Source organism: Notamacropus eugenii, chromosome 4, assembly GCF_028372415.1.
Source record: "Notamacropus eugenii isolate mMacEug1 chromosome 4, mMacEug1.pri_v2, whole genome shotgun sequence".
Lineage (NCBI taxonomy): Eukaryota > Metazoa > Chordata > Mammalia > Diprotodontia > Macropodidae > Notamacropus > Notamacropus eugenii.
Genome location: NC_092875.1, coordinates 279648296 through 279660593, shown reverse-complemented (window position 1 = coordinate 279660593; position 12298 = coordinate 279648296).

Sequence of the window (12298 nt, the reverse complement as noted above, 5' to 3'; positions counted from 1 at the left end):
GAGGAAAGAACATTGAACTGGTGTCAGAGGACCTGGGTCTGCTACTTGCTACCTGTGTGACCTTCAGCAAGTCACTTAGGCTTTTTGGGTCTTAGTTTCTTCTTGTATAATAAAAGGGACTTGAATGATTATTCAGGGACTTATCCTTCCCTAAGGCTAGATTTAGAGTGTCAACTGGACGGGTACTGGCTGAAATAGAGCAGGTTAGAGACAGGTGTGTCAGGACACAAATAGAAGTTTAATTAATTTCAGAATGAGGAAGACAAGGCATGTAGGTGGAAGCACCCCTCCTAAGAAGGAGAGCTTAACATGCTGGACCAAAGACAAGTCTTATATACATAAAAACCACAAGTGGGTTGGACCATGACATAAAAATTTTTAGGTCTCGAGTTACTGTTCTCACGGTTGGCAACTTCTTGGGTTCTATGGGAACAGTCATTGTCTTAAGTCTTAGGGATCTTGCCACCTTGCAGGATACAGAACCAGAGTTCTGTGATGGGAACAGGAATACAATACGAGGAACAGGAATTGTGAACATGTGATGAATGGCCCTGTGAAATAGAGGGAGCTAAATCCCTCAGTGTACACCTGGTGCTGGTCCAAGCAATACATTTTAACAGAGGGTGAGGTCATTCCAGAGCACAAAGGATTATTCTAATGCCAAATTCACAGCTTCTTGTTCCAAGCTCAGACTGTTTGCTGGGCCTTAGCTCTGGGAAACAGGGTATCTCCAAAATATTTTGACAAGAGAAAAATATGCAAATGGGCTACAGGGGAGAAATTTACCTTTTCTTCCCCCAATTTCATTTTTTTTAAATTTTAGTTTTCAACATTCACTTCCATAAGATTTTGAGTTCCAAATTTTCTCCGTATCTCTTCTCTCATCCCACCCCATGATGGCATGTGTTCTGATTACCCGTTCCCTCAATCTGTCTTCCCTTCTATCACCTGCCCCCTTTCTCTTATCTCTTTCCTCTTCTATTTTCCTGTTGGGTAAGCTAGATTTCCATACCCCATTGTTTGTGTATCTTATTTCCCAGTTGCATGTAAAAATTATTTTTAACATTCATTTTTTGAACCTTTGAGTTCTAAAGTCTCTCCCTTCCACCCTTCCCAACCCACCCTCCTTGATCTGGGAGCTCTGGAATTTGGCTACAATATTCCTGGGAAATTTCCTTTTGGAATCTCTTTCAGGAGGTGATCAGTGGATCCTTTCCATTTCTATTTTACCCTCTGGTTCTAGAATATCAGGGCAGTTTTCCTTGATAATTTCTTGAAAGATGATGTCTAGGCCCTTTATTTTCATCATGGTTTTCAGGTAGTCCAACAATTTTTAAATCGTCTCTCCTAGATCTATTTTCCAGGTCATTTGTTTTTCCAGTGAGATATTTCACATTATCTGCTATTTTTTCATTCCTTTGGATTGTTTTATAATTTCTTGATTTTTTGTAAAGTCATTAGCTTCCATCTGTTCCATTCTAATCTTTAAGGAATTATATTCTTCAGTGAACTTTTGGATCTCTTTTTCCATATGACCAATTTTTCTTTTTAAGGCATTCTTCTCTTCATTGGTTTTCTTTGATCTCTTTTGACATTTGGATTAGTCCATTTTTTAAGGTATTATTTTCTTCAGCATTTTTGGGGTCCCCTTTAGCAAGCAGTTGACTTGTTTTTCATGATTTTCTTGCATCGCTCTCATTTCTCTTCCCAATTTTTGCTCTACTTCTCTTACTTGATTTTTAAAATCCTTTTTGAGCTCTTCCATGGCCTGAGACCAGTTCATCCTTTTCTTGGATTCTTTGGATGTAGGAGCTTTGACTTTGTTGTCTTCTTCTTATCATATGTTTTGATCTTCCATATCACTAAAGTAAGATTCTATAGTCTGAGTTTTCCCCCCACTATTTGTTCATTTTCCCAGCCAATTCCTTGACTTTTTAACTCTTTGTTAAGGTAGGGCTCTGCTTCCATTGTGGAGGGTGTACTGTCTCAAGCTTTAGGGGATCTCTGCAGTTTTTTTCAGAGATACTTCTAGGGATCTGTTAGTTTCCAGTTCTTCCAAGGTTATGTGATCTAAAGAGAAATGTTTACTCCTCTCCTGCCATGCACTCTGATCTGTGAATGACCACAAGCACTCTTTTCTGCCCTGGAATTGTGAAGAGGGTTCCCTCTCCACTGCTAACACAAGCTTTGTTATGCCAGGCACTCATCCTCACCCCAGGACAGCCGCCTTTTGATTGGTTGTTTGATACCCTTACTGTCTGTGGGTTGAGAGCTATGGAATAGCTGCCACTACTGCTGCTGCCACCACCTTGGGACTGGTTTGTGGTCCTGTCTCACCCAGATCTGACAGACCTTTCTCAGCGACCTTCTAACTTGTATTTGGCATTTGTGGATTGAGAAGTCTGGAAACCTCCTCAGTTGCCAGTGACTCAGACCCCTGAGGCCAGCTCCAGGTTTACTGGGGCCTGGTCTGCACCAGCATGGTCCTTGCTGGACTGTGCTCCTCTCCCAGACTGGCACAACAGACCTTTTCTATTGACCATCCAGGTTGTCTTGGACTAGAAATTGTCGTCTTTTTTTGTGGGTTCTACTGCTCTAGAATTTGTTTAGAATCATTTTGTACAGGTATTTGTTGGAGTTCGGGGGAGAGCTCAAGCAAGTACCTGCTATTACTTCATCATCTTGGCTCCACTCCAGAAATTTACCTTTTAAAGGCCAAGAAGAATATTATTAGCATTCTTCCAGCCACAGAAAAGCATTTCTTTGAAAAAATATTGATACCCTTTTTACATCACATTCATTTTGAAATATAATCCCCCTCCTCCATCCTCTTCTCTGAGCCATCTCCTGCCATAAAGATTAAAAAAGAAATAGAAAACCAAGTTCAGCAAAATTGATACGTTATGTCTGACAGAGAATGAACATTTCTCACTGTTAACTTATTATACTTTTGCCAAGTAAATACAGCAGATATCTCAAAACATTGTTGCATTTTCCCAAAGTTCTATTCTTAACAAACCCATTAAACAAAGCTATTGTCACAAACAAGTTATCAAAAAGTACATTACTTTAGTTGAAGTTCTAATATAGTAACAAAAATTTAAAAGCAAATTGTCGAGAATAAGGTGCAATAAGAATTGTAGCCGTTGTGTTCTTTATCTATACAAAAAGCATACTCTTTGAAGGTCATTGCTTAGGAGAATTGCTGTCCTCAGTTCTCTGTTCTAATAGGTGTAGCAACTTGACTGTTTATTGTAACTCATTCTGTGTTAGTGAAGCCTGAAAGAGCTTTTATACCTGGGTTTCTGCACTTTCTGTGACTTTCCTAGCTTTTTCTCTGGAGGACACTCAACTTGTTTAATTCCTAATTTGCAAATTCCTACCCCAGGCCTTATGTAAACAATAACTACCTTCAGTTGTTTCTGGCAATTTCTCACATAACAACAACAGCTTTCAGATATATTAAATTTTGCAAAACCCTGTAGACTCAGTTGAAACTCACAATAGCTCCATGACTTAGAGGATGAGAAAGTATAGGAAGTAAACATTTATATAATGCCTACTATGTGTGAAGCACTGTGCTAAGTTTTTTGTTTGTTTGAAAACAAATATCTCATTTTATCCTCACAAGAACTGTGGGAGGTAGGTGTTATCATTATTCCCATTTTATAGTTTGGGAAACTGAGGTAAACAGAAGTTAAGTGACTTGTCTGAGATCACACAAGCTAGGAAGTGCTTGAGGCAGATTTGAACTTGAGACACTCCCTATTCCAGGTCCAGCATTGTGTATACTGTGTCACCAGTCGCTTCTCCACTAAAAGTGCCAACCATCAGTACCTTCCCTTATTTCTGTCTCTGTTCCTGTTTCCACATTTCACTGAGTGAGGCTTTTTCAATCCCACTTATAGGAAATTTAAAATTGACAGCTATTTTAATTTATATTTTTAATGTATTATTTATATGTATCACCAAGACCTTTTAATGTATACAAACAGAATGAATTGAAAAATTCATCAAGGCACTTTTTTTTTTTTGCTTCCCTGCCCTTCCCTAACCACAGTGTTTTTGAAAATGCATTGTAGACAAGATTAAGAAACATGGGTATATGATAACAGTTACGAAGATTTGAACCTCATAGCATGATCAGACTCAAAGAATAATCAGTAATGATTTAATATCAATTTAGGAGGTTTCCAGTGGATTCTCTCATAAGGCTATGCTTAGCCTTATGTCATTCATCCTTTAAATTAACTAATTGGATGAAATTGTAGAAGGTATGTCTTTTAAAGATCTTATTTAGTATTTTATTTTTTTCCCAGTTTCATGAGAAAACAATTTTAACATTCTTTTTTCCTTCAAATTTTGAAGAATTCTCTCCCTCCCTCCCCTTTTCCCTTATTGAGAAGCAATGCTTGCCAGATTTGTAGATGACATGGAGCTTTAAGGGATAGCTAATGTGTTGGATGACAGAGACAGGATCTAGGAAGATTAGCACAGACTAGTACATATAGCTGAATCAAATAAGCTTAAGCCCAAAACTGAGCTCATTACTTTCCCTTTAAACCCTCTCCCCTTCCAAACTTTTTTTTTTAGAGTTGAGGGCACCACCATCTTCCCAGTCTACCAGGTTTGCATCCTAGATGTTATCCTTAGCTCCTCAGTATCTCTACCTCCAACCTCCCCACTCCCAATCCATATCCAATCTGTTGCTAAGGCCTGTTGGTTCTACCTTTCCAACATCTCGGAAATATGTTCCTTTTTTTCCTCAGATACAACTACCATATTGTTACAGACTCTCATCATCTCATGCTTAGATTATTGCAATAGCCTGCTGGTGGGTCTGCCTGACACAAATCTCTCCCTATTGTAATCCATCCTCCTTTTAGCTGCCAAGTCAAATGAGATAATATTTGTGAAAAGGGCTTAGCACAGTGCCTGGCATATAGTAGGCATTACATAAATATTTATTCCCCCAAACATAAATATCTCCCTATCACCTTCAGGATAAAATAGAAAATCCCTTTTGGTGTTCAAAGCCCCTCATAAGCCAGCCAGTTCCCTGCTCCCCCTCACTGCCCCTCCAACCCATTTTTGGTCCAGTGATACTAGCCTCCTTGCTATTCCTTGAACAAGACATTCCATCTTGGGTTGGATTTTCAATGGCTATCCCCCATGCCTGGAATGCTCTCCTTGCTCATCTCTGCCTCCTGGATTCTTTCAAGTCCCAAATAAAATCCACCTCCTTCTTGATTTCAGTGTCTTTCCTCTGTTGACTAATTCCTATTTATCCTGTATGTAGTTTATTTTTATTTGCTTGTTTTCTGCCCCCTGAGATTTTGAGTGCCTTGAGGGTACGGACTGTCCTTTGCCTTTCTCTGTATACTCAGTACTGTACTTGGTATGTAGTAAATACTTAATAAATGCTCATTGATGGACTGGATACATGTAAAATTTAACACCTGGGTTCAAGGAATTGAATTCATACTTAAAGAATGGGACAGTCTTGACTTTCCAAATATTCTTGAGAAAAAGACCTGGGGACTTTTTTTAAGGTCAGTGAGTCAATAGCATGACACATACAGCAGCCCCAAAGACTGATACAATCTTAGGTTAACATAGTGTCTTGAATGAAGGAGTCTCTGAATGTCTCTGGTCAGACAACATCTAGAGTAATATATTTTAGAGAGTTCATATACAAGTTAGAGCATCACTGGAAAAGGGTGCCCAGGATGGTGGGAACTCAAGAATATGACATCTCCCACATGAATACTTATTGCCCCAAACTGCTAGGACCTCTCCCTGCTCCCAAAATTTCCTAGTATATACTTTGTATACATTTTGAATTTACTTATGTATATTTACTTTGTATAGATTTCAAATTTACCTGTATACTTTGCGTGCATTTTGAATTTACTTATCTATGTTTACTTTCTCTCTATTTCATATAGTTTATATTGTATACATTTTATATTTATTTACATGTATACATATAAATTGTACTTATAACATATCATTTCCCTAAATAGAGGAATGTAAGCTCATTGAGGGCAGGGACTATTTCATAGTTATATTTGTATCCCCAGTGTCTAGCATAGTGTATGGCACATAGTGGGTGCTTCTTGTTCTTGTTCAGTTGTTTTTATCTTGTCTAACTCTTTGTGATCCCCTTTGGGGTTTTCTTTGTAAAGACGCTGGACTGGTTTGCCATTTCCTTCTCCAACTCATCTGACAGATAAGGAAATGGCGGCAAACAGGGTTAAATAACTTGCCCAACACCACACAATTGGGAAGTGTCTGAGGCCAAATTTGTACTCAGGTCTTCCTGATTTCAGGCACAGTGCTTTATCTACTCTATCCACTGTAAGTGTCAATAATAATAGGAGAATATGACATGTATGAAAATATAAGGTTGAATACAATAAATGCAGAGGTGAGATTCTAAGTTTTATAGCTGTACTATAATAATTTACTATATATGGTATCCTTAAGGACAGGAAATTTCTATATTCTTCAATGCCTAGCACAGTTCATTGCACATAGTAGGTACATAAGAAATATTTGTTTAATTAGTGGATGAATGAATATACTCATACTCATACAGGAGGAGAATTGGGATCAGGTTCACATTTCTTTTTTGTCGTGGCAGTAGTGGAAGTTGTGTTTCTTTGGCCAGGCCTCCCCTTTTATTTTCTTCTTAAGAGATCTTATTTTCTTTTGAGTCAAAAAGCAAAACCAAATGCAAAAAAACCAAACCTTGCTACTTTTCTGCTTAAAGTTTTATGAGAAAAATTATCCTTTAATAGTTGTTGGTAGAGGAGAATGGTGAAAGAACGCTGTTTGGGTGGCTTCCAATAGTTTCAAAACAATCTCAGCACAAAAGATAACTTTTTGCCTTGTTTACTGTTGGCCCACTTATCTCTTTAAAGTTTTGCAATATGAATTACTTCAGTTATGAAAAGTGGTGGGAAAAAGGCTGCCACTATGGCTCCTTACCAATGTTCATGCTATCAATACTATCAAGTTCATACCTCCCCCAGTAGGCTGGAGTCTGTTCTTGTGGTTTTTCCAATTACCTGACCATGGCAAGAATGGTGGGACAATCATATGGCTACAGCAGTTGATGTTAGTGGAATGATACTTGTCCTATGCTATTGGCAATATTTACTATAAAGTCCAGCAGATGGCTTCCACTGAATGTTGGTTGTGGTCTCTGTATATCAAGCCACCTCAGTTTAAAGAGGTTATATAATGAATTGACCTATGCCTATATTTTTTCTTTTTTTAAATTATATTTATTTCATTAAATATTTCCCAATTACACATAAAAAAATTTTAACCATCATTTTAAAAAAATTTGTGTCAAATTTTCTCCCTCCTTTCTTCCGCTTCCCTGTCCTTGAAAATGTAAGCAATTTGATATGGATTGTACATGTGAAGTCATGCAAAACATATTTTCTCATTGGTCATGTTGCAGAAGAAAACACAAACAAAATAAAGAAAATTTAAAAAACTATGCTTCAATCTTCATCCGGAGTTCATAATTTCTTACTCTGGAGGGGAATAGCATTTTTCATCTTGGGTTCCTTGGAATTGTCTTGGCTCATGATGTCTTGATCAGAGTAGCTAAGTCTTTCATAGTTGATCATCCTTACAATATTGTTCTTACTGTGTACAGTGTTATCCTGGTTCTGCTCACGTTGTATGCATTCATATAAGTATTTCTAGATTTTTCTGAAATCCATTTGTCCTTTCTTATACCACAATAGTATTCCATCATAATCATATACTACAGGTTGTTTAGCCATTCCATAATTCATGGGCATTCCCTCAGTTTCCAACTTTTGTCACCACAAAAAGAGCTGCTAACTATTTTTTGCACAAATAGCTCCTTTTCCCTGTTCTTTGATTTCTTTGGGATACAGACCTTGTGGTGATATTTCTGAGTCAAAGGGCATATACAGATTTATAGCCCTTAGGACATAGTTCCAATTTTTTTTTCCCAGAATGTTTGGACTAGTTCACAACTTCACCAACAGTGCATTAGTGCTCCAATTTTTCCACACTCTCTCCAGTATTTGTCATTTCTCTTTTCTGTTTTGTTAGCCAATATGATAAGTTTGAGGTAGTATCTCAAAATTGTTTTACTTTTCATTTCTCTAATCAGTATTGATTTACAGCATTTTTTATATGACTGTTTATAACTTTGATTTTTTCCCCCCTCTGAAAACTGCCCTTTCATATCCTTTGATCATTTATCAACTGGGGGATGGTTCTTATTTTCATAAATTTGGTCTAATTCCCTATGTACTTGAGAAATTAAGTCTTTATCAGAGAAACTTACTATAAAAAAATTCCCCCCCCCCCACTTTCCTATTTCTTTCTAATTTGGGCTGCATTAGTTTTGTTTGTGCAAAAGCTTTCTAATTTAATGTAATCAAAATGATTTTTTTACTTCCTGTAATAATCTCCATCTCTTGTTTGATCATAAACTCTTCCCTTATTTATAAATCTGAAAGATACATTTTTCCATGCTCCCCTAATTTACTTATGTCACTCTTTATGGCTAAATAATTTATCCATTTTGAGCTTATTTTGGTATATGGAATGAGATGTTGGTCTATGCCTAGTTTCTGCCAAACTATGTTCCAGCTTTCCTAGCAATTTTTGTGAAATGTTGAGTTCTTATCCCCAAAGCTTGCATCTTTGGGTTCATCAAACACTAGATTACTATGGTCATTTACTACTGTGTATAGTATAACTAATCTATTTCACTGATCCACCACTCTATTTCTTAGCTAGTACCAGATGCTTTTGGTGATTACTGTTTTATAATATAGTTTGATATCAGGTACTGCTAGGCCACTCTAACTTTTCTTTACCATTTGATTTCCTTGATACTCTTGACCTTTTGTTCTTCCAGATGAATTCTGCTCTATTGTTTTCTAAACTTATAAAATCATTCTTTGGTAGTTTTATTGGTATAGTGCTGAATAAGTAAACTAACAGATAAAATTGTTATTTTTTATCATGTTGGTATAGCCCATTCATGAACAATTAATATTTCTCCAATAGTTTAGATCTGTATTTGTATGAAAAATGTTTAGTAGCTGTGTCCATATAATCCTTGGGTTTGTCTGTGGCAGGTAGACTCCCAAATATTTTACATCATCTACAGTTGTTTTAAATGGAACTCTATTTCTTTCTATTGGGTTTCATTTGTAGTATACAGATATGTTGATGATTTATGCAAGTTTATTTTAAATCCTACAGCTTTGCTTAAGGTGTTAATTGTTTCCATTAGTTTTTTAGCTGATTCTCTAAGGTTCCCTAAGTATACCACCATATCTGAAAAAAAAGAGTTTTGTTTTCTCATTGTCTATTTTTATTCTTTTGGTTTCTTTTTTTTTTTTGTCTTACTTCTATACTTACTATATTTGTTTTCAGTATGATCTGTCAGCATCAAAGAAACTTAACAGCTGTGGGTAAGTCCTCTCTGTGTGTGAATTTTCTATGTCCTGCGCCAAGTGTCAAAAACTTTAACTGGTCAGTCACCAAGCATTTATTAAGCACTTATTATGTTTCAGTCATTGTGTTAAGCACTGAGAATGTTATTCATCCTTTGTTCTCAAAGAAGACAACGGCATCATGAGGGTGATGTCCTGGTTTGCAAATGGATTGAATTTAAGTGAGGCAGATCTGTGTAAAGTCATCAGCCTCTCTCCTCCAGAGTCATCAGAGTCCAGTGGCAAGACAGAAGTCAAGATGACTTCCTATGGTCCTTAAGATGGACTAGCTTTTTTCTAAGGTGCCTGCCAGCTCTGAGATTTTGTGGTTCTGAAACTTTATCATCACTTCAAAACAGAAGGTGATGTCTTCTATTTCTTATACCTCTACGTTATGTCTAATAGGGTCAAATACATTGACTCTTCTTTAGTTTGAATTTGAATATTCCTACTTAGGTTTATCAATTCATTCCATGTATAAGTTATTTACATTCTGAGACACAAATTATATGGAAACAGAACAAGTTTGCTTGTCATATAAAAACAATGAGGTTAATTTCTTACACTAAAAGTAGATGAAACATCTGATGCTCCTGGGGTCGAAGAGATATCCGTTACAGTAAGATTCATCTAGAAGGACAGTACTATGGAACATCTATTGGCCTTATACATGTTCAGTTGTTGGATTGCTGATTCAGTTAATGATATCTGCTCAATGTTTTGCCAGAGTCTGATTTTAGCCCTTCTGAAACCATTGCTCAGTGCTAACATGGTGTAAGTATGATGTCAGGAAAATCAGGATATGTGAAAATAAACTCAGGCCCCCAAATGGGAAAAACCATGCCTAGGTCCATTGTTGCCAACATAAACTGCATCTGGTGATAGTACATTCTTGTTCAAATACATTGTGTCAGAGATCTTTTTTTAAGGCAGTAATCACCAAATAATTTCCCCAGAAAGCATTTTGTTATTCAGATAATATTCTAGGGGTATTCCTGAATAGCTTTTTAGTTCAAAGACTGGTAGGGTAGGCCTCACATCTGTTACTACTGCTGCCATATTGGACAATTTAAGTAAAAGAGTTGGCAGTTTTGAAATATTTTGCTGAACAAACCTGAAAAGATATCAGAAAGACCTTTAGATTTAAAATGGAGCCAGATCCACTAAAAAGACAAAGTATAAACATCAGCTTCTTGTGCATAGCTTGTTCAATAAAAACAAAAAGATCCTATGTTCCAGTATTTAAAATTTTTTTTTTTGCCTTAAGGCTACTTAGTGATTCTGAGCAAGGAGATACATTTGCTGTGCCTAGCTGCTGAAACCTCCAATATTTGTGTGCATACTTTGGAAGAACACAGAGGAATCAGAGAGAATCAGAGAAGAATTATGAGAAAAGGTAGGCCAACCATGCTGAGATAACGACCTAAAGGTGGTTGAGAAAAAGGAAAATGAAGGGAAAGATATATAGTTGGATTTGTCACATCTACAGTCAATATCTGGGCAGCCACAGAAATGACTCATGTGCAGGAAGAGCAGTGGAGCTTGAGAAAGGCAGTTTGTGCAGCACCTACGTTGCAAGCGGGATATCCCAGCCTTCTAGCTGCAATGGCTTCTATAAAAACCTTGTATGAAATGCTCTACTTATAGAATGTGACCATTAGCCAGCATACTGGAATTTTTCAGATACATGTCTTTCTAAGGGAGATGTATTAGGGAGTTGGTGGTTAATAATGAGCAACTCTTTTAGTACAATATTTGGTGGCTAGGCTTTCTTTCTCCTTGGATTATGAATTTGTGTGTTTTCTTCTTCTTCAACATGCTAAGAAACACCCTATTATAAACCTCAAGAACAGTATTGTCCGTAATTTTCAAGTTTCATCACTGCTTCTAATCACACGACCCTATCTTGAAGTTTTTCCTATGAAAAGATGGGGGAAATTTTATGTTCACAGAACAGTCTCTAGTGGTCATCTGCTTGTCTGTGTGTCAATGTGGGACTAAATGGATTCAAAGATAGGTCCTGCATAGGTTTAATTTCTGGGAGCAAGTGATCCCTGTTAATTTGAATAACACTCTCTTAAGGTGAGCTTCTGAACATAGAATTGGGCTAACCTAGGTAGGACAGAAGTTGTAGCTGCTATGTACTCAGCAATTTACCATTTCTATTGAAATAACCCTTGTGTCCACCTGTCATGGGAGAACTAATATCCAGATGGTAAGTTCAAGGAAAAAGAGGGATTGGAGTGGAGTCACATTTTTTTTTAAAGGTCCACTTAGTGATCAGGTCCTCTTGCTCAGTGCCCATGAAGGGGATTGCCTTGTCATCTCAAAGCACTGAGTTCCACACATGGACTGAGAGAAACAACCAGAATTTTCATCATCCCCAAAATGTCCAACCTGGAAGCTAACATTTGTAGTCCACTGGAAGCAGACAGGTTCTGAAATTGTAGTTTGGTGGTCCCACTGTGTCTAGCAGTAGAGAGAGTAACCATGGAATATGGTACCCTCCCACTGAAGCTGAGAACTCTTTAAGAGTATTCCATATATCCTAAGCATTTTTTTCCCAAAGGGAATTTGGAGATTCTGAGTGCACAGCTTTGCAGTGGGGGTAGGTTGGCATGTACCCTTCATAGGAGGATGCCAAACTAAGATTAGTGATCCCAACATGAGCTTGTTTCCCTAGTTACTGATGCTGCCACCCTCTTTATTCTGACCTGGACTGAACCTCTCAGTTTCCTTCAGTTATCTTTGTTGGTGTGACAACTCCCACTCTCCATTCTACCAGTTGGATCCTC